We start from the raw sequence: 19,959 nt of genomic DNA, 5'->3' as shown, positions 1-19,959 counted from the left end.
TATATGCCAAAATCATATAAAGATTATGTTCAGTCATCTATTAGCTGATGATTCATTCCTTCAATTTTAACTGCAAAGAATCAGAATCACAGGACTTGTACACCAACACAGCTTTTATAGTCTTTAACGACTTCAGCACTGCTGGCAGCATGTTGAACTGTACCTTTGCTTAGTTTTACACCTGAGGAAATACACCAGAGTTAGAATCAGGTTGGGACAGAGACGTGCCTTTCTTTTGTAAAGAAGATGAAGAGTGACCGTGAAAGGGAAGATGGGAAGGAGGACCAGCCTGACACAGATACCTTCCCAGGCTGACTTTTAGGAAGGATCTTTCTCTCATTGAAGCGGTTGTGAGGATTGGGGAATAGAAGCTACTGTGCTCATCACAGAGTTTTTTAGCTACTTTATGTACAGACCCTGGTTAAAAGAACTTACCCACTTTAATTTTTTTTCTTTTTTTTACTTTTTGGGTTAATCTCTCCTAATTTCTATCTGTGTTTTCTCCAGTCCAAGAGAATAGGACATATCTGTGGATAATTATAACCAGCTAGGGAGACATATAGTAGCTTGAGGGTATAGAGGCTGTTTCTACATGTTTAACAAATGTAATTATCTGACATTATTTTTAGAGGACATTCAATTGGTTCATGTAGTGGACATGTGTTGTTTTTGCCTACTTAGCATTCATTCCCCTTTTATTAACAGCACATCCTTTTTATGGGGAGGGGAAAGACACCCTCCCTAGTTCCCAGCCGTTTGCTTTGGTGGGGCTGGACTCCCTCACTCCCTTACGTTTCTGGCTTCATGATGGGCAGGAGCCTTAAGCCAGGCTCTCAATTCCAGGACTTTGGCCAGAGCTGCTGGGATCACTGGCCAGGAGAGTGCAGTCTGGAGCAGCTGGATGCCATAATGGGGAGAGGCTCTACCAGAGGGTGATTCAGCCCAGACAGAAGCAGGGAGGCAGGACATGGAGCTGGAGAAAGACCCAGTTCTGATGATATCCTGGGAATCCACTGGTCCCAGTCATCACCAGCCTACACCAAAACTCTCTAGTTATATGTGCCAATGCATTCTCTCTTTTGCCCTAGTCTGCTCTGGCCCTGTAACTCAAAGTACCGTGACTAATGTGGTGGTGGTCCTCTTCAATAAAAGTCTTTCTACTCCGCAACACCAATGAAAAAGTGGGAATTATTTTGTAAATATAGATTATTGTATGAGGTATATATCTACACTCTTGAATACAGTGAAAAAGTATTATTTCTTTATTTTCAGTGTACTTACGTAAAATTTTTTTTTTAATTGTGGTACAATATGCATAACATGAAATTTTTCTTCTTAACCGTTTTTAAGTGTATAGTTCAGTGGCATTAAGTACGTTCACATTGTCGTGCACCCATCACCACTGTCCATCTCTAGAACTCTTTTCATCTTGCAAAAATGAAACTCTGAAAATATAACTCCTTATTTCCCCCTCCTCTAAACCCCTGGCAGCAGCTTTAATTATATTATACACATAGAAGACTGTGTGAGGCTAACACCTGAGGGAAATTGTACTCTAAAATGTGAGACATTTATTGTGCCTCTCTTGTTACTGCAAATGACATTTGGGGGATCCATTTATCAGATGTGCTGTTCATTCTACATATTGTTGCAAAATCAATACTGAAATAAAATGGAGGTAAAATAACTCTGAACCTAGGGAGGTTTTTTTTTAGTGTGTGTCATCAATGTGTCTCCTCAGAAAAAGACGATAATGTTTTGCAAGAATGTTTTAGACTTTATTTTGTCTTTGATACCTTCGACAATCTCTAAAGTTTAGAGACATTAGTTTATGTTAATAAAAGTTTTTCTGTATGCTGTTTATCTATTTTGAAAGGTCTTTATCTGGAGTGGATGGGTGTATTAGTTTCTTAGGGCTGCCATAATGAAATACCACAAACTGGATGGCTCAAAACAACAAATATTTATTCCTTCACAGTTCTGGAGGGTAGGTGTCAGCAGGGCTGGTTCGTTCTGAGGGCTCTGAGGGGGAATCTGTTCTACGCTCCTCTCTTGGTGTTCCTGGCTTGATGTCATCTCTCCAATCTCTGTCAGGTTTAGTTGTTTTCTATTTTTTTGTTGTTGATGTTTTCAGGCCACCTTGTTTTACTAGGGTTATAAATTAGTACAAAAATGGATACTTTCAGGTAACCAACTGTGTCATCCCAGGATTACATTACAACATGGATATAGAGTTGACAGGTCTTACCCAACTTTGACATTCTTGTACCCTGGGGGTGAGTGGGTGTTTAACAAAGTTTTTCTTTTTTTATTGAAATATAGTTGATTTACAGTGTAGTATTAGTTTCAAGTATATAGCAAAGTGATTCAGATCTATCTATCTATATATAGATATATCTATATCTATCTATCTATATATTCTTTTTTAGATTCTTTTCCATTACAGGTTATTACAAGATATTGAGTATAGTTCCCTGTGCTATACTGTTGTTTTTTAAATGATGAAAACAGGAGCCAGTGTGTTTGTTTTCTGATGACTATAATCCAACAGGAACTTTACCACTCTAACATATATAATGTTTAGTGTTGGCTTTCTTTACTGTAAGCTCTGCTGACTTTTGATGGTTTATGTTGCAGGACAACTGACCCAGTGCGGAAGAGCCTTAAAAGCTAAGGAGCTCTCTCCTTCAGGACCAAGGATGGCTTCAGTTCCAGGGATGCTACAGTTTATAAGCAGCTAAATACTAGCTGTAGGTACTTTTGGTACCTTATAAACTAGTAATAGAGTTCAACAAAATGTTTTCTGCACTAAAGTTTCGTAGATACTACAATTCTTACAAAGAAGGTTTTGAAACCGTGCATAATCATGGCAGAGTAGATGGGTTATCCTGGGGTAACAAACAACCCCTCAAATCCCAGTGGCTTAAAACAGCAGTGGTTTACCACCTGCTCACACTACATGTCCAAAGAAGGTCAGAGGGAGGCTCTGCTCACTATAGCCCCTCAAGGATCCGGGCTGAAGGAGGTATCACCTGGACATGAGCACAAGGCATATTAGTTCTTAAAGTTTCCGCTTGGCACTGACACACATCATTTCCACTCATGTTTCACTGGACAAAGCAAGTCATATGGCGATACTTGATTTAAAAGGAGGGTGGGAAATGTAGTTCCACCATATTCCCAGGAGGAGGACAACTGGAATATTTGTGGACAGGCCTAATGTCTACCACACCCTGAGTGGCAGATGGGTATTTAATGCAAAGCAATTCTGGTTATTGGAACCATTCCAACTTAGTAGCATAGAAAAGGGACCCCAATGTCAGTTGGTCAGACTTTGGAGATGGGTGGCAGGTTCTCAAATGTCTTTCCTCTGCTTCCTTATATTCTTGCCAGGTTATCTACTATCTGATATTCTATGTTCACTTTTCCTGTAAGAACTATACGGTGATTTGATGGTACTCTAAAATTTCTTCTATTTCAATATTCTTTTACAATAACTTCCGAACAATTACAGTTGCCAATGAGTTCTCTAATCTAGATTCTACCTACACTTTTGATCTCTTTTCACCCACATCTGGGACTTCTTATTTATTTACTTTAAGTAACCTCTGGCCGGAGAATTGCATAGAACTCAGTTCTGCCACTCATTTGTATACATTTAGGTAAGTTACTTAACCTACATCTCCAAGGCTCAACTGCCTTACCTATGAAGTCAAATAATAATTGTTCTTACCTCCTAGGGTATTTTGAGTATTAAATGAGGTGATATTTGTAAATACTACCTAATATGGATATCAGCTAAATCTGACAAAATGCCAGCACCTTAGTGACCCACTTAATTTTCATAACAACTCTATGAGGTAAATATTATTATTACCTTCATTTTATATATGAGGAAATTGAGGCACAGAAAGTTAAATAACTTGCCCAGAGACACATAACCAGTAAGTGGTGGATCAGAAAGGCAACACCAGACAGTCTGTGCCAAAGACCATCGTCTTAACCTCTGTGTTCAGTGGAGTGGGACATAGTAAATGCTCATTTTTATTTTATGAATCTTATTATTATCGTTTGTCTAAAATGAAACCCTATAGTTTTCTCATGGAAAAAAGTTAAAACCTCTTCTTTCTTGAAAAATATGATATTTGATAAAAATGCATGAATTCTTCTAATATTATTTAATGAAAAATAAACCGTAAGAGACACAATGGCATCTGTCTTGGTCTCTCCTGGTCTGTCTTGGCCTCTCTCTCTCTCCCTCCTGCCCTTTCTCTTGGATCAGTTGCTCTAGGGGAATCCAGCGGCCACGTCCCATGTCATGAAGATACTCAGGCTTCTCACATGAGGAGGAACTGAAGTCTCTGGCCAACATCCACGTAGACACTGAGGACTGCCAAAAATCATGTGAGCAAGTGTGGAAGCAGATTTTCCCCAGTCCAGCTTTCAGATGACTGCAGTCCCAGCTAACAGCTTGACTGCGATCTCATGAGAGAATCCAGCTAAGATGCACCCAGATGCTTTCCCCAAAGAAATGGTGAGATAATAAGTGGTTGTGATTTTCAGCTGCAAGGGGTAATTTGTTACATGGCAATTCATAAGGAAAACAGACATTGGTACCTGGAAATGGGGTGCTGCTATAATAAAAACTTAAAATGTGGTAGTGGCTTTTTAAAGAAATTCTTTTAAGTCCTTTACCTTTCTATATAAATTTCATATTTGCTTGTCAATTTCTTCTTCTTTTTTAAAAATTTGTTTAGGCTGAACTGGGTCTTAGTTGTGGTATGTGGGATCTTTAGTTGCAGCATGCGAACTCTTAGTTGCGGCATGCATGAGGGATCTAGTTCCCCGACCAGGGATCAATCCTGGGCCCCCTGCGTTGGGAGTGCAAAGTCTTACCCACTAGACCACTAGGGAAGGCCCTTGTCAATTTCTTTATATAAGTATGCTAGGATTTTGGCTGGGATTGCATTGAATCTATAGAACAACATAGGGGTCGTTGCCACCTTACCAAATTGATTCCTCCATTCCACAAATATGGTATATCTCTTCATTTAATTATAAGGTTTTCTTTAATTTTTCTTTGCAATATTTTGTAGTTTTAGGTATATAGCTTTTACACATCTCTCATCATTTTTATGCTATTATAAATGTTTTTAAAACTTTCAATCATCACTGGTAAATAGAAATACAATTTTTCTTTTTTTTTTTTTTTTTTTGTGGTATGCGGGCCTCTCACTATTGTGGCCTCTCCCCTTGCGGAGCACAGGCTCCGGACACGCAGGCTCAGCGACCATGGCTCACGGGCCCAGCCGCTCCGCGGCATGTGGGATCTTCCCGGACCGGGGCACGAACCCGTATCCCCTGCATCGGCAGGCGGACTCTCAACCACTGCGCCACCAGGGAAGCTCAGAAATACAATTTTTTTGATGCTACCATAATTTTTTTAAAATTTCAGTTTTTCATTGCTTGTAAATAGAAATTCAGTTTTTGTGTGTGTGAGCATTGGCCTTGGATCCTGTGACCCTTTTACATTTCCTTTTTGGTTCTAGTAGCTTCATTATAGATTCGATTGGATTAGCTATATAAATCATCATGTCATTTGCAAATAAAGACAGTTTTACTTCTTTCTAATCTGAATTCCTTTAATATGTTTAACACATACAAACACACACACAGGTACAACAACATGTGTATGTGCAGCTGGAGGCAATTTGCTAAAATTTTGTTAAGAGATTTTATACCTATATTCTCTGTAGTTCTCTTTTCTTGTCTGTGTTTATCTGGTTTGGTATCAGAATGATTCTGGCTTCATAAAATGAGTTAGGAAGTTTTTCCTCCTTTTCTATTTTATGAAAAAGTTTATTTAGAAGTTTTACTATTTCTTCTTTTAAAGTTTCATAAAATTCACTAGTGGCTTGAAGTTTTCAATTTCTTCAATGTATATAGGGCTTTTCAAGTTTTCTTTTTTCTCTTTATTAGCATAAAGTTGTTAATATTCTTTTATTAACTTGATATTGGCAATTTATAAATTTTATTTTTCTTTGATCTGTCTAACTAGAGGCTTACCAATTTTATTGATTTATGTCAAGGAGCCAGCATTTATTTTCATTTATATTTTCTACTATTTTTTCAATTTCTATTTTATTAATACTGTTATTTCCTATCTCCTAGTTACCTTGGGCTTAATTTGTTGTTTTTTGTTATTGTCATTTGTTTTGTTTTGTTTTGTTTTAGCATGAAAGCTTAGATTATTGGTTTGAGTATTTTCCTTTTAAAAAAAGTATTTAATGCTATAAATATTCTTCTAAACACTTAGCTGCATCCCACAAATTTTGATATTTTGTATTTGCATTCAAACTATTTTCTAATTTTTCCTGTGGTTTCTCCTTTGACTAATGGATTACTTAAGAGTGCATTGTTTAATTTTCAAATATTTGGGGATTTTCCAGATAATCTGTTAGTGATTTCTAGTTTAATTCTGTTACGATCAGAGAAAAAGCTTAGGATGATTTCAGTTTTTCCTGTGTACTTGAAACATTTGTGTATCTTGCTGTTGTTAGCCAGATTATTCTATAAATTTCAGTTAAGCCAAGTTGGTGACTAGAGTATTCAAGTCTTTTTTTAAATAGAAGTATAGTTGATTTACAATGTTGTGTAATTTCCAGATCTTTTATATCCTTTCTGATTTTTTGTCTACTTGTTTCACTCACTACTGAGAGAGGAGTGTTGAAGACTCCATGTATAATTGTATATTTGTCTCTTTCTCTTTTCACTTCTATCAGTTTTTGCTTTGTGTATTTTTGGCCTTGGATTTTTAGGTGCACACACATCAAGCTTGTTGTGTTACTGACAAATGAATCCATATCTCATTTTATATTGTCTGTCTTTAACCCTGGTAATTTTTCATGTTCCGAAGTTACTTTATTTTATATAAATGTAACTAGTCCTTCTTCTGATGTCATAGACTGAATTGTGCCCCTACTCCCCAAATTTATATATTGAAGCACTAACCCCCAAGTACCTCAAAATGTGACTATATTTTGGAGATAGGGTCTTTAAAGAGGTAATTAAAGTTAAATGGAGTCATATAGTTGGGCTCCAATCTAACATGACTGGTGTTCTTATAAGAAGAGGAAGAGACACTAAGCAGGTACTTGCACAGAGGAAAGGTCATGTGAGGACAAAAGAGAGAAAGAAGTGATCTGTAAGCCAAGGAGAGAGGCCTCAGGAGAAACCAACCCTGCTGGCAACTTGATCTTGAACTTCCAGTCTTCAGAACTGTGAGGAAAATAAATTTCTGATGTTTAAGCCACCCAGTCTGTGGTATTTTGTTAAGGCAGCTTTAGAAAAATAATAACATTTGACTAGAGTTTTCATCATATATTTCCCCCAAGATTTTAATTTACCTATATAATTATATTTAAATTGGCTTTCTTGTAGATAGCATATAATTGGGTCATCTATTTCTATAGCCAATTTGAGAATCATTGTCTTTTAATTAGAGTGTTTAGACCACTTATATTTAATATAATTATTAATATGGCTAGACAGGTCCACAATTTTATTATGTTTTTTGCTTGTTTCCTATGTTTTGTTCTCTCTTCTTCCTTTCCTATATTCTTTTGGATTATTTAAATACTTTCAGTGTTCTCTCTTACTTTATGTATTGTACTTTTAGCCATGTCTCTTTTTCTTTTAGTGGTTACTCTAGGGACTATTAAATATAAGCAGTGTAAAACACTGGTTAAAAGAAAGAAATCTGTTTATTTTTTCTTTGTGACTTCCCTTGCAAATCTTAGGAGATTAATATAAATGAGGCACTGTCATCTTAAACCTCATTGGAATTGAGGTTAATAATCCTAACCACACTGGATTTATATAAACACAAGTCACGTTGACAAAGGCAATGTGCTTGACTGATTTTCTGCATCTCACTGACTTTTTTCAAGATCAAATCCAGGAAAAATAAAGTGAGAACAATAGACTTCTGTGCAGGAGTTTTGTCTCAGCCAAAGTAGCATCAGATTTAAGACAATATAAAAAAATCAAGTCATCTTACTAATATCATTCTCAAACTTGAAAAATTGCATGGGTTTTCCTGGGCTTAGAGTTTAGTAGATGTACAGACTGTTAAAATAAGGAAGTCTTAAATAAATGGAAAAATGTTATACATTTATGTATGAGATTATTCAATAGAGCAAAAATGTCAGTTCTCCTCAGATTAATCTAGATGAAATATAATACTAATCAAAATTCTAAACATATTTCATCAAAATGATACATTTACTATAAATTTTATAAGGAAGATATATTGTGAATGAAGGGTTATGGCAGATTTGATAAAGCAGAAGAAAGAAGAGAGGCTTACCCTAGCAGATATCAAGATATATAACAAAGGTACATTTCTAATTTAGTTCTTTTCTTACAATAAATAACATGTACATGATGATATTGTCCCCATCTCCTCAAAACTATTATATGATTCAATAATACAAAATTTGGGGACTTCCCTGGTGGCACTGTGGTTGAGAATCCACCTGCCAATGCAGGGGGCACGGGTTCGAGCCCTGTTCCAGGAAGATCCCAAATGCCACGGAGCAACTAAGCCCGTGCGCCACAACTACTGAGCCTGCACTTTAAAGCCCACGAGCCACAACTACTGAGCCCATGCACCACAACTACTGAAGCCCGCGCACCTAGAGCCCATGCTCTGCAACAAGAGAAGCCACCGCAATGAGAAGCCCGTGCACTGCAACGAAGAGTAGCCCCCACTCGCTGCCGCGCAGCAATGAAGACCCAATGCAGCCAAAAATAAATAAATAAAATAAATAAATAATAATACAAAATTTGATGTAATTTCAATGAAACTAAATGTTTTTCTCTCAGTGATAACCTTCTAGACAGGATATGAAGCTAGAACAAAAAAGTAAAAAATGGTAGAATATTTGCCTGCTCCACCTTTCCAGTTTTTGGACTCTATCCTATTCCTCCACTTCTTGGGAACTTTTTTTTTTGTTGTTGCACTATAGTTGATTTACAATGTTTCAGGTGTACAGCACAGTATATAGTAGTGTGTATCTGTTAACCCCAAATTTCTAATTTATCCGTCCCCCACATCTTGGGCATTTTATTTCAAGATTATTGCTAGTGCACAGTGGAAGAAAATATATTGTATTTTATCATGTTTACTAATGTTGTGACTGACTTTTTTTTCCTTTTTAATTGAAGTATAGCTGACATACAATATTATGTTAGTTTCAGGTGTCTGTAACTTTGTTTTTTTTTTTTTTTTTTTTTTTTTTTGCAGTACGCGGGCCTCTCACTATTGTGGCCTCTCCCGTAGCAGAGCACAGGCTCCGGACGTGCAGGCTCAGCGGCCATGGCTCACGGGCCCAGCCGCTCTGCGGCATGTGGGATCTTCCCGGACTGGGGCACGAACCCAAGTCCCCTGCATCGGCAGGTGGACTCTCAACCACTGCGCCACCAGGGAAGCCCTGTAACTTCGATTTTTAACTTCTATAATCTAAATAACAATTATTACTTGCAAAGTCATTGTCTTGAAAACTATTTTCACGAGAAATCATAACTCATTTCATTAAAATAAAGACAGAAAATTCATCCTCAAAGAAAACTCATTTGTCTTCTAAGAACAGCATTTCAGAGATTCAAAGAAATTAGAAGTGGAAAAATCAATTAGAGATAATCTACCAGCTTGTCAGAAAGAATTGCTTTCTACAAAATATATTCTATTTCTTTGTCTAGGTTAATTTTTAAATGTCTCAAGGGATGGAGCACTTGTTATATCCCTCTGAAGTCTTTCCTTTTATATAACTGACCTTCCCAAGAATCTTGTTTTTTTTCTATTGTCTAAACTCCATGTTATTTATTAATTCTGTGCTATTGCTTTTAATTATACTTTTTTCCTGTAGTAATTCCTCTTCTCCCAAATTCTGTTTTTATACTCTCAGATATTTGTAAGAAGCTAGGCTTCATTTAAATTAATTACATATGTTTACTTATAATAAAAAAATCTTTTACATCAAAGAGATCGTTAGGTCTTTTTCTCCATTTTCCCTTTTTGTCCTGTCTGTCTCTCTCTGACACTCTCCCCTCCTCCCTCCTTCCCTCCTTCCCTCCCTCCCTCCTTTCCTTCCTTTCTTCCTTCACTTGCATTCTTTTTGTAGACAAGGCAATGGGGTGCTTAAAAGTGGAAGGTACTGGCAGGAACATGTAGAGAAAGGAGAAGACAAATTTTTTGCTTGATCCAGAAGACTATCAATTCCTTTGCAAATTAGCAATATGGTTCTTGTCTATCTCTGCTACGACTGAAGCATTTTTCTCTTGTTAATGATTTCTGGTTCTTTTATAACCCCTTTTGTCTTTCAACTTTATTTCAGATTTCCCCCTTTCTATTTAATTATGCTTATATAAATTTAAAATTCAGTATTTTTCCAGATTGGATGGTATTATTTGTTTTACCCTTTGAACATGAAGGTGATGTGTTTCCTCCATTTACAAGATTTAAATTCTAGCCTTTATCTGTGCAGATGATTAATAGTGAGATATCAGGTACATTGGTACTCTGGACTAAAATTTCTACTGTCTGAAGATAAGCAAAACAAGGATTTTAGAAGGGGTGAGAGAATATCATATGGCCAGTGATGGAGTTTGCCCTGAGCATAAGAACATAAATTCTCTGTAGCCAGGGTCAGTTCAATAAATGCCACAGTCTGCAGTAACAACTCTTGGTAACCTGGGGGAAAGGCAGACACAAAGAATGTGATGAATTTTATTGTGTGCTGATGTGCTAATAAATTGAGTTTCTATGAATTCCTGTATAAAGTCCATCCATTATCATTGTTCAAGAACCATGGAATAAGTGTTTATAAAATTTACTGAATATATTTTTAATAGTGAAAATTTACAGAGAAATTTAATTAGCTTTCTCCTCTTACCAGGAAGCTGTCAGGGCTTTAAAGCAAAAACAAAAACAAAATTTGTGGTGGAATTCCCTAGAAAAAGGACCATATACTACCTTTCACAGAGTCATAACATCTCATTAGGTAAGAGCCTAAGCTCTGGAACAAGACTGCCTTGCTCAAATTCTGCCTCTGTCTTTTTTTTTTTTTTTTTTTTTTGCCTCTGTCTTTTAATAGCTGTGTGACCTTGGAAAAGTAACTTAACGCCTCTGTGTCTGTTTCCCCTTATAAAATGGTGACACAGCCTGAGGAAGAATTGAGTTATAAATTGAGAATGAACGGAGTTAAAATTGTAAAGTGCTTAGTACAGTACCTTAATAAAAACTAATTTTCATTTTCTCTTTTCTTCATTCATTGAACAGATATTTATCAAGTGTCTTCTATGTGATAAGCCCAGAAATAGGAGTTCACAGTATAGCAACAAAGAATCATACAACATCTAACTGTATGTAGGGGGGCTCTGGAATGTCAGGCTCTGGAATCAAGAAATGAGCAATTAACTGTTACTGAACCGAACTTGCGTCCACTCACCCACTGCACAGCAAAGCCAACTTACTGACACCAGGTTGTGTTAAAGGAAAGCACACCATTTATTTGTAGGGTGCCCAGCAAGGAGTGTGAGTGGCTCATGCTCAAAGGCCCTGAAATCCCCAGTGGCTTTCAGTGAGGGGTTCTTAAAGGCAAGAACTGGTGTGAGGGCTGCAGGGTGTGTGTTTTTTTCTATCTGGTTGGTGAAATAACAGGGTGAAGTTTCGGGAATCTTAATCATCAATCTTCTGGGTTCCAACCAGTCTGGGGTCTACATGCTTATAGTCACCATCCTCCACCTGGGTGGGTCGGGGGCGGGGGGCCTTAGTTCCTGTAGAACAACTTAGAGAGTGTCAGAGCGTTATGTATATCCCTTAAGGAGGAAGTAGGACTCTGTTTTCTTGCTGAATTATTGTCATTATATTTTTTGTTTAACAACTTTTACTTTGTTTCTGCATTCTCTCAGTTCTCTAATTAGTAACTGCTTGTGCCTATTCTTTGGAATTCAGGGAAGGCCTAGGAGACTAAAGCTTTTTTCTATAAACAAGAAACAGGTGACTCAGAGGGGCTTTTGTACCTGGGAGGGCCCTGCAGTGTCCTGCTCGGTTTCATAACATGTGTAGTACATTCAAGGAGGAATCTTGGTCTTTAAAGAAGGAGTATGATTTTGAAAAGTGCAGAAGGTGAATGAATAAAGCAGGGAGTCTAAAGTTAATAGCATAAGCAAAGGCACAGAAGCATGGAAGTACATGATGTTTGCCAGTGAGTGAGCAAGCATGGGTAACACATCACGGGGTGGGAGAGTTGGGGAGCGGATAAGGCCCTCTTTCCATTTTTGGTGAATCCCTTATCGTATGAATTTGGGTTGTGGGAGGCCCTACCTCCCAATAGGGAATCTGAAGGGAGGCAAACGTTCCCTCTCTCTGCCTTCTGACTGCTGAGACATGGACGTGTGACCTTATCTATTTCCACCTGTGAACTTGAATAGGGAGACAGTGATGCTAAGTTGCCAATGTACAGGAATAGTGGCCACAGCAAGTGACCAGTGGAGTGGGGCAATTGGTGACATAGTATGCCATAGTCTGGTCTGTGTTTTGCTGCCAGCTTCCATAGATCCTGACCCTTTTCTGAACCAATTCTCCATCTATATGTTGATACAGTGGGCTACATGACAACCCTTCAGTAATTTTTTCTGGATACATGAACTACAGAGGGTTCCTTTTGTTTGCAACCAAGAAGTGTCTCAAACAATAGAGAATTTCATCTTTTTTGTTTGTTATCAGTGTTTCCAAAATTTTGTTCAATGAGTATCAATTACTTCTGTAATAAAACACTTTTAATTTAATGTAAAATCCAATATAAATGTAAAATATAAAAATCCTTGAAAGTAAAGAATTGAATTAAAATGTAACAAGAGCCACCTAATGGCAAGAGGATAAAATAGATAAATATTGATCGTAATAGTAATAATTTTAAGGTAATATATATTGAATGCTTACCTCTGAGCCAGGTGCACTATTATGAGCTTTATGTGCAACATCTCAGTATATACTTTCAACAACACTGAGTTGTACATACTATGATTATCAACCTTTTCAGATGAGGAAACTGAGGTTGCAGAGGGTAAGTCACTTTTCCAGAACCACCAGTGGCATGGTGGTGTAGCTAGGATTTAAACCTGGGTAGCCCGAACACAGCGTCTGTCACGGATGAGCTGGTCATCACTTTTTCCTAGGAGAGTTGACTAAGATTCTGTACTAGAGATAATAAGAAAGAATGAGTAGGATTTTGCCAGGTACAGAATACATAAAATGGTCAGTTCAGCTTGAGAAGGGTGTGTGCAAGGGCAGAGACAAGAAAGGCCATTACCTATTCCAGGAATTTGTCAGTGCAGGGGGTGTACTGGGGGCGTGGAGGTGGGGAAAGCTGGTCGAAAGGGAAGCTGGTAGTAGAGGAGTCCGAATATAGGTTTGAAATGGAGTGGGGGTGGGGCGGTCATGTGAGTCCTTAGGTTTAGTAGTTTTTATCCTTAAGCAACTGGAAGTCATCAGTAGTCTTAAGGAAAGGGAGTGACATCATCAGCAACGTTTTTTAGAAGGATTACTCTGGCAGCAGCACGGAGGAAGTGCTTGGACTGGGAGTGATGAGTGTCCCTAAGGTCAGTCAGCAGGATACTGAAACAGTGCATGAAAAGCCAGTGAGGACAGTGGAAGTGGGACAGAGAGGAAGGCCCAGATTTGAGAAACATCCCTGAGGTGGAAGCAACAGGGCTTGGTGACTAATTTGATGCAGGTGGTTAAGGAGGAGGAAGGAAGAATTGAAGATGACTGAGATTTCTAGTTTGGAAACCTGAGTAATTGGTGATATCATTAACTGAAATAGGAATGGAAGGAAGGAAATCTCTGTGAGGCCTACCAGAAGATTTATATGTGTTATTTCATTTAACCCTAAACAAACCGATGATGAAAAGATTAAGATGCCCATCTTGTAGATAAGAAAATCAAGGTCCAGTGAGGTTGAGTAACTTGCCAAGATCACACAGATGATAAATAAAAGAGCTGGGATGTGAAATAGAGTTTTACTCCAAAGCTGGTATCTTTCCATGATGGTATTCTATACTCTGACAACAATTTTAGTTTGGAAAAATAAGACTAAAGCTCAGAGGAAAGCTAGATAGAGCTAAAAACATGGTTCCTTTCAGAGGAGGAAATGATTAAGAATGAGGGGAGATTAAAGTCTTACACTATTGGGATAAAGGACTAGAGCAGCACTGTCCAATAAAATTTTCTGCAGTGATGGAAGTATTTTATAGTTGCACTGTCCAATATTGTAGCCATTAGCCCACACGACTATTGAACACTTGAAATGGGGCTAATATGACTGAGGAACTGAAATTTTAATTCTAATTATAATGAATATAAATTAAAAAACCATATGTGGCTAGTGACTATCACATTGGACAGTTTAGAACTAGAGAAACCAGCCAGACATGGAGACAGTCCATTAGAGGAGAGGCCTTGTTGGTAACCCCAAAAATCACTAGGTATTTGATCATCTGCCTTATATCTGTGGGTAAGATTCGTCCTAAGTTTGGGGACTGTAATTCATTAATTAGGAAGAGGTTCTTTCCTACTGCAGACAGCAAATTAATTTTACCAAGTCTTATTTTTGGAAGGAGAGTAAGTACAATACTCCACTCCTTTCTTTTCTTTTTCCTTCCCTTCCCTTCCCTTCTTTTTGCTGCACCATGCGGCTTGTGGGATCTTAGTTCCCCAACCAGGGATTGAACCCACACTCTTGGCAATTAAAGCGTGGAGTCCTAACCACTGGACTGTCAGGGAATTCCCCCCGCTACCTTTCTTATATGAGACAAAAATCACAGTCATTTTCTCAGTATTTACATTTTTCTGTATAGAGTGTTACTTAAGAGCTCAAGCTCCAGGCAAACACCTGGGTTCAAATCCAAGTTCTGCCACTGAACCGGTTTGTTGTGCCTTGAGTTAAATTACTTCACATTCTCAAACTTCACTTTTACTACCTGTAACATAGGGATAACAATAGTACTAACTCATAGGGTAATGGTGAAGATTAAGTTAAATAACCTATGTAAAATGCTTAGCCAGTATCTGGTACTGGCTTAGCACCCACTAAAGGCTGCCTATTCTGTAAATAGTACCTTATTGTGATGTTTGCACTTTGCACCTCTGTGTTTTGACATTACTTGACTCTGTTTTTGCATAAGTGAAGGTATTCTCCCAGTTCTCTAAATGTCAGAATATTCCAGAAAAGAAATACACATTCATCAAGATAAAAAAGTGGGTAGGGTTCTGAAAATTCTTATTTGTAGTCATTTTTGTATTTCACTTTGATTTCTGTTTTGATAAAGTACTTTAAATCAGTACAGTGGAAAATCTTAACCCTGATATTTTGTTGTGATCATTAAAATTCCCTTGGTTTAACCTTAGTTCATACACCACACGATCAAGCAAAAATACTAAAAGCTCTAAATGTTGACTCAAAAGATTTCTCGATGTCTGGAAGTTCTGAAGAATGTCGTACTGCTGTAATTAAGATATTTAATGCCTAGTCTCTGATTATCTTAGAAGTAGCTAGATAGGTTGTATAGTGGTTGGATAAATCAAGTACTCTTTAAAGACTAATGACTTCAGAAATAGGAACAAGTAATAGGATCTCTTTTGTTGCCATCGATTTTGTACTTGGTAACCTTTGGACTGAAAGCATTGTGATGTAGTCTTGCACTTTGTTTAGTGTTTATGCAAATAACAAATGTATTTTTTCATTAGATTGGGATGTCAAGAAATCTGTGTTCAAGTGCCACTTCTGCTGAGTTGTCTGTTTAGGAAAAGCCATCTTTGGGCCACAGGTCCTCTGCAGCATCTAAGAGTTGACCCAGACTTGATTCTAGAATGATCTCCTAAGTATCCTTCCAAATAAAATTCCTTGAATCTGACTTTTCTTTTCCCCTTTGGTCTCAAAGGACGTAAACAGGTAATTTTTACTTCCGTGCTTTTATAAACATGCTCTTGGAATATTTCATTTCCTTGGAAAATAATTCATGGGTGAGTCAGCATGACGGGGGAAAAAAACATAATAGATATCAAAATTGCATGAGGTGGTGAAACGAAAAATGATTTTCTTTGTAAACCGAAATGATGAGGTACAAAGAAACCAATGACTTATTTGTAAAATGCGTGGTGGAAGGCTCTAGGCAGCAGAGCTAACGTGCTGTTACTTATGAAGCAACGCGGCGGGGGGGTGGCCAGGAGTCCTCTTCATACTGCCTGAAAACGGCTATGACTATAAACGTTCCTTTCCGTGAGGGAGAAAGAAAATGTGTGTCGGGAACCGAAAGAAGGAAGCAAGCAAGCAAGCAAGGAAGGTTAAAAGCTCCTCCCAACCCCATCCTCTCTGGAAATACATCATTAAGGGAATTTCCTCCTGCAGCCACGGAACGTTCTGTGGCCGCTTCCACGTCACTATTAGGGGCAGCCAGGGATTTTGCTTTTTCTGGCGGTGACTTCCCAACTCCTCCTGCGGGTCCCCTGTGGATCGCCGAATGTCGCCCTCCGCCCAGGACGAAGTCAAGCAGCGAGGAGGCTCCGTGGGCAGGCGGGTGGCGCAGCGGCCGGGAGAGGGCGCAGGAGCATTTCCTGCGTGAGCGCGGCCGCGGGGCCCGTTTCCGGAAGGCTGATTGCATCAGGTGTGGAGCCCGGCGCCTCCTCTGCCCAACCTGGCGGCCACTGCGCCTGCGCGCGTCTCCCCGCCCCGCCCCGCCGCCAAGGACTCCACCGCGGGTTTTCCTCCCGGTCCCGGAGAGATCAAGCCTGCAGGGGCGAGCGCCGTTCACCGCCCCGGACCCCCGATAGTGGGGATGGTAGGGCCGGACTCCTGGAGAGCTGTGGAGTTCGAGGGAATAGAGTACCTGCGGAAAGATGACCTGCCTGGAAGGCCGGTGGCGGGTCCCGTCTCTGCTGCTGACGGAAGGGGTGATCTTGGGCTAATTTCCTCGCCTCTCTAGGCCTGAAGGACATAGGCTAGAACTAAAAGGCGTTAGAGTTAAGAGTCTGAATTTTCTCAAAGTAGGTTAAACTGCGGCCCCCAACTATCCTTGGTGCACGAACTGCATAGGCGTATCTTGGGGTGCAGAGACTCAGCCCCAAGGATGAGCACTTTCATGGATTTATAGGGATTTCTCAGTGGCAATATTGTCTTTGCGTTGCAGGAGTGACGTGATTGTTGGCCTCCAGATTGGTCTGAGGGAAATTGTTTGTGGCAGAGGTTTGGGGGTGCAAATGCCAGAAACCCCTCTTCCACAAGGCAGCTTCCCCCTACCACTCATTCCTTCCAACCCCACTCGAGTGTGCGTCAGGGTTCCATTATACACTCTTTTATACACACCTAATAGATTTCCCTCCTAACACTCTTCATATATATATTTTTTTTTTTTTTGCGGTACGCGGGCCTCTCACTGTCGCGGCCTCTCCTGCTGCGGAGCACAGGCTCCGGACGCGCAGGCTCAGCGGCCATGGCTCACGGGCCCAGCCGCTCCGCGGCATGTGGGATCTTCCCGGACCGGGGCACGAACCTGTGACCCCTGCATCGGCAGGCGGACTCTCCACCACGGAAGCCCCACTCTTCATGTTTGAAATGACATTTTTGAGTGATTATTTAATGGATTTCTGACTACCTCGCTGGACTAAGCTCTATGAAAGCAGGGGTCTAGGCTCTTTTTTTATTCACTGCTATTCCCAGGCTAACCATAAGATCTTGTGGGTCCTCAATAAATTTATGACGTCGAAGGAAAAACGTAATGCCGGCCCCAATTGCATTGAGTCCTCTCATGAAGAACAAGGACCGGTGGGGTGTGAGTTTGCTGTTTGAGGAAGGAGTGCATTCTGGAGGTGTGAGGAAGAGGATGAGTGAGGAGGAGCCATCACTTTGTCGTTACTATTAAATTACTTTTAGCACAATCCTCCTGAAGGAGATAGTAGGTAAGGCTGTGTGTAGAGCAGTGGTTCTCAAAGTGCAGTCCTCAGACCAGCAGCACCAGCAGCACCCGGAAAGTTGTTAGATGTGCAGATGCTTGGGCCGCACCACAGACATACACATTCAGAGACTCTGTCCAGCAATCAATTTCCAAAAACCCTCCAGGCGATTCTGACGCAGGCTCAACTTTGACCACCGCATCGGTGAAGAGCAACCCCAATGATGCCTTGGGGACGTTATTCACAGTGTCTGGGGCAGAGCACTGATTACTACCTATTGAGTATCCATTCTTATCAGGATCTTGCTTGTCTGTTTAAATTGGTTAAAATTTAGTTAATATTCCTGGAGGTGAAAAGGAAATTATGTTTTCCCCCTCCTGCAGGTGTACTTCTTCCTTGAGGCGATCTTGCTGTGATTTTCATATCAAGAAATGGTGTGTGTGTGTGTGTGTGTGTGTGTGTGTGTGTGTGTGGCATATGCCTGGGGTTCTAGATAAGGAGACAGAAGGAAGGAGAAGGTCTCACCTACAAGTTGCAGCTGGATGGGCCTGGGCAGCTCTCATCTGAGGACATTTTCCCATTATAAGGGAATGCAGACATGTGGGAGAAAAGACTAGCCAGGGATAAGGTTACCTTTTGGTGCAGACAGACGCCGAGCCTTATGGAGGGGTTATCATACCGGGATGCATCGCCTTGGGTCTCGACACTCTGGCCCGCATTCCTCCCTGCCATCTTCTCAGATAAGAGGGAGCGCGAGTTCAAGAGGCCCCAAAGCCTCTGCCTGCAGGGGTCGCTCTAGGAGCGCGGCCCGCCCCCTCCTTCTAGGCCCCCGCCCCCGGCCCCGCCTTTCTCGGGATCCGCCCCCGCCCGGTTGGGCTCCTCCAGCCTCTCCGCGCAGCCGCCGCCAAAGCCCGGAGAAGTGGAATCTAGCCGGCGCCGCTCTCTGAGCGGGACTCGTGGAGCGGCACTGGGCATGCTCAGTGGCCAAAGCCAGTCCTGGTCTCAAGTAGGAAGCTCGTGCGCTGTACCCGCAGCTGATCCTGGCGCTCCTGGCAGGGCGAGATTGGAGCAGAGCTGCCGGGCGCCGGAGCCGAGGCGAGCGCCGCGCGAACCGCCGGTGAGCCCCGCTTTCTTCCTTGCTTTTGCTCTCGACCCCGGGGCGGCCCGGGAGTACTGGTGAGAGACCCGGGCAGCGGCAGCAGCTTGCGGCGAGTGGCTGCGCGTAGCCGGGGCGGCTGCTCCTCTCCTCCCGGCCCCGAGGGCTGCGCGGCCACTGCCGCTCGCCCAGCCGCAGCCACAGCTGCAGCAGCTGCCACCGCATCTGCAGCGGGCGTCTGCTGCGGAGTCCCGTGCGCCCTGCGCCCGCGCCGCAGGGCTGGGTGGCACGGCGCCCGCGGGCTCACTCCTTGACTCCTTCCCTCTGGCTTCTCGGCGCCCTCTTTCCATCGGCAGCCGGGGCTTCGCAGGGCCTGGGGCGGGGGAGACAGGGTTGGAGGGGGTGCTGGGCGGGGGCTGCGGAGGGGAAAAGTGAGGGTGGGCGCCGGCGGGGAAGAGCGCACACCCCCTTGCCCTGGCACCGGCCTCCGCTGTGCGGCTGGGCTCTCCCCGTGCGGCAGCGCGCTCCTGCCGGGGAGTTGAAGACCGAGCTGGCTTATAGGGGATTCAAAGGGGGAAAAGTTCATTTCCCCCTCGGAGGCAGGGAGCGTTTTAACTAGAAAATGGCTGTGCGAAGGGGACCGAGTCAGGGAAGCTGGTCCTGAAATCCCCTCTGCTGCCCGCCGGGCGGAATGGAGGGTTGAACACTAGAAATGACATTTGTGCGATGAAAAAGATTGCTGGACGGAGGGAGGGGTGCGGAGTCCCATAGAAACAATGAAAGGTGATCTTGATGTCGGCGGTGAGGTCTAGAACTGAGGGGTCAGGGGCCAAGGGCCGAAGGAGCGTGG

General features: G+C 41.4%; 1 protein-coding gene and 1 long non-coding RNA gene across 18 annotated transcripts in view; both read left to right on the top strand.

The window, feature by feature from the left end:
* Positions 1 to 2,637: 2,637 nt before the first annotated feature.
* Positions 2,638 to 9,933, top strand: LOC132597313 (uncharacterized). The gene is made up of 3 exons (XR_009563859.1): positions 2,638 to 2,750; positions 4,283 to 4,534; positions 9,308 to 9,933. It is a non-coding gene; the product is annotated as an uncharacterized lncRNA (long non-coding RNA).
* An 8,995-nt stretch (positions 9,934 to 18,928) lies between these two features.
* Positions 18,929 to 19,959, top strand: part of APBB2 (amyloid beta precursor protein binding family B member 2) — a 375,842-nt gene continuing 374,811 nt past the window's right edge. For all 17 annotated transcript variants that reach the window (XM_030881113.2, XM_060299264.1, XM_030881111.2 and 14 more), the window contains exon 1: positions 18,929 to 19,130. The gene's annotated coding sequence lies outside the window, so the exon portion shown is untranslated. The remainder of the gene's footprint in view (positions 19,131 to 19,959) is intronic.

Source organism: Globicephala melas, chromosome 5 (assembly GCF_963455315.2).
Source record: "Globicephala melas chromosome 5, mGloMel1.2, whole genome shotgun sequence".
In the NCBI taxonomy this organism is placed as follows: domain Eukaryota; kingdom Metazoa; phylum Chordata; class Mammalia; order Artiodactyla; family Delphinidae; genus Globicephala; species Globicephala melas.
The sequence above is the reverse complement of the archived record's forward strand: the minus strand, read 5'-3'. Positions and strand labels throughout refer to the sequence as shown.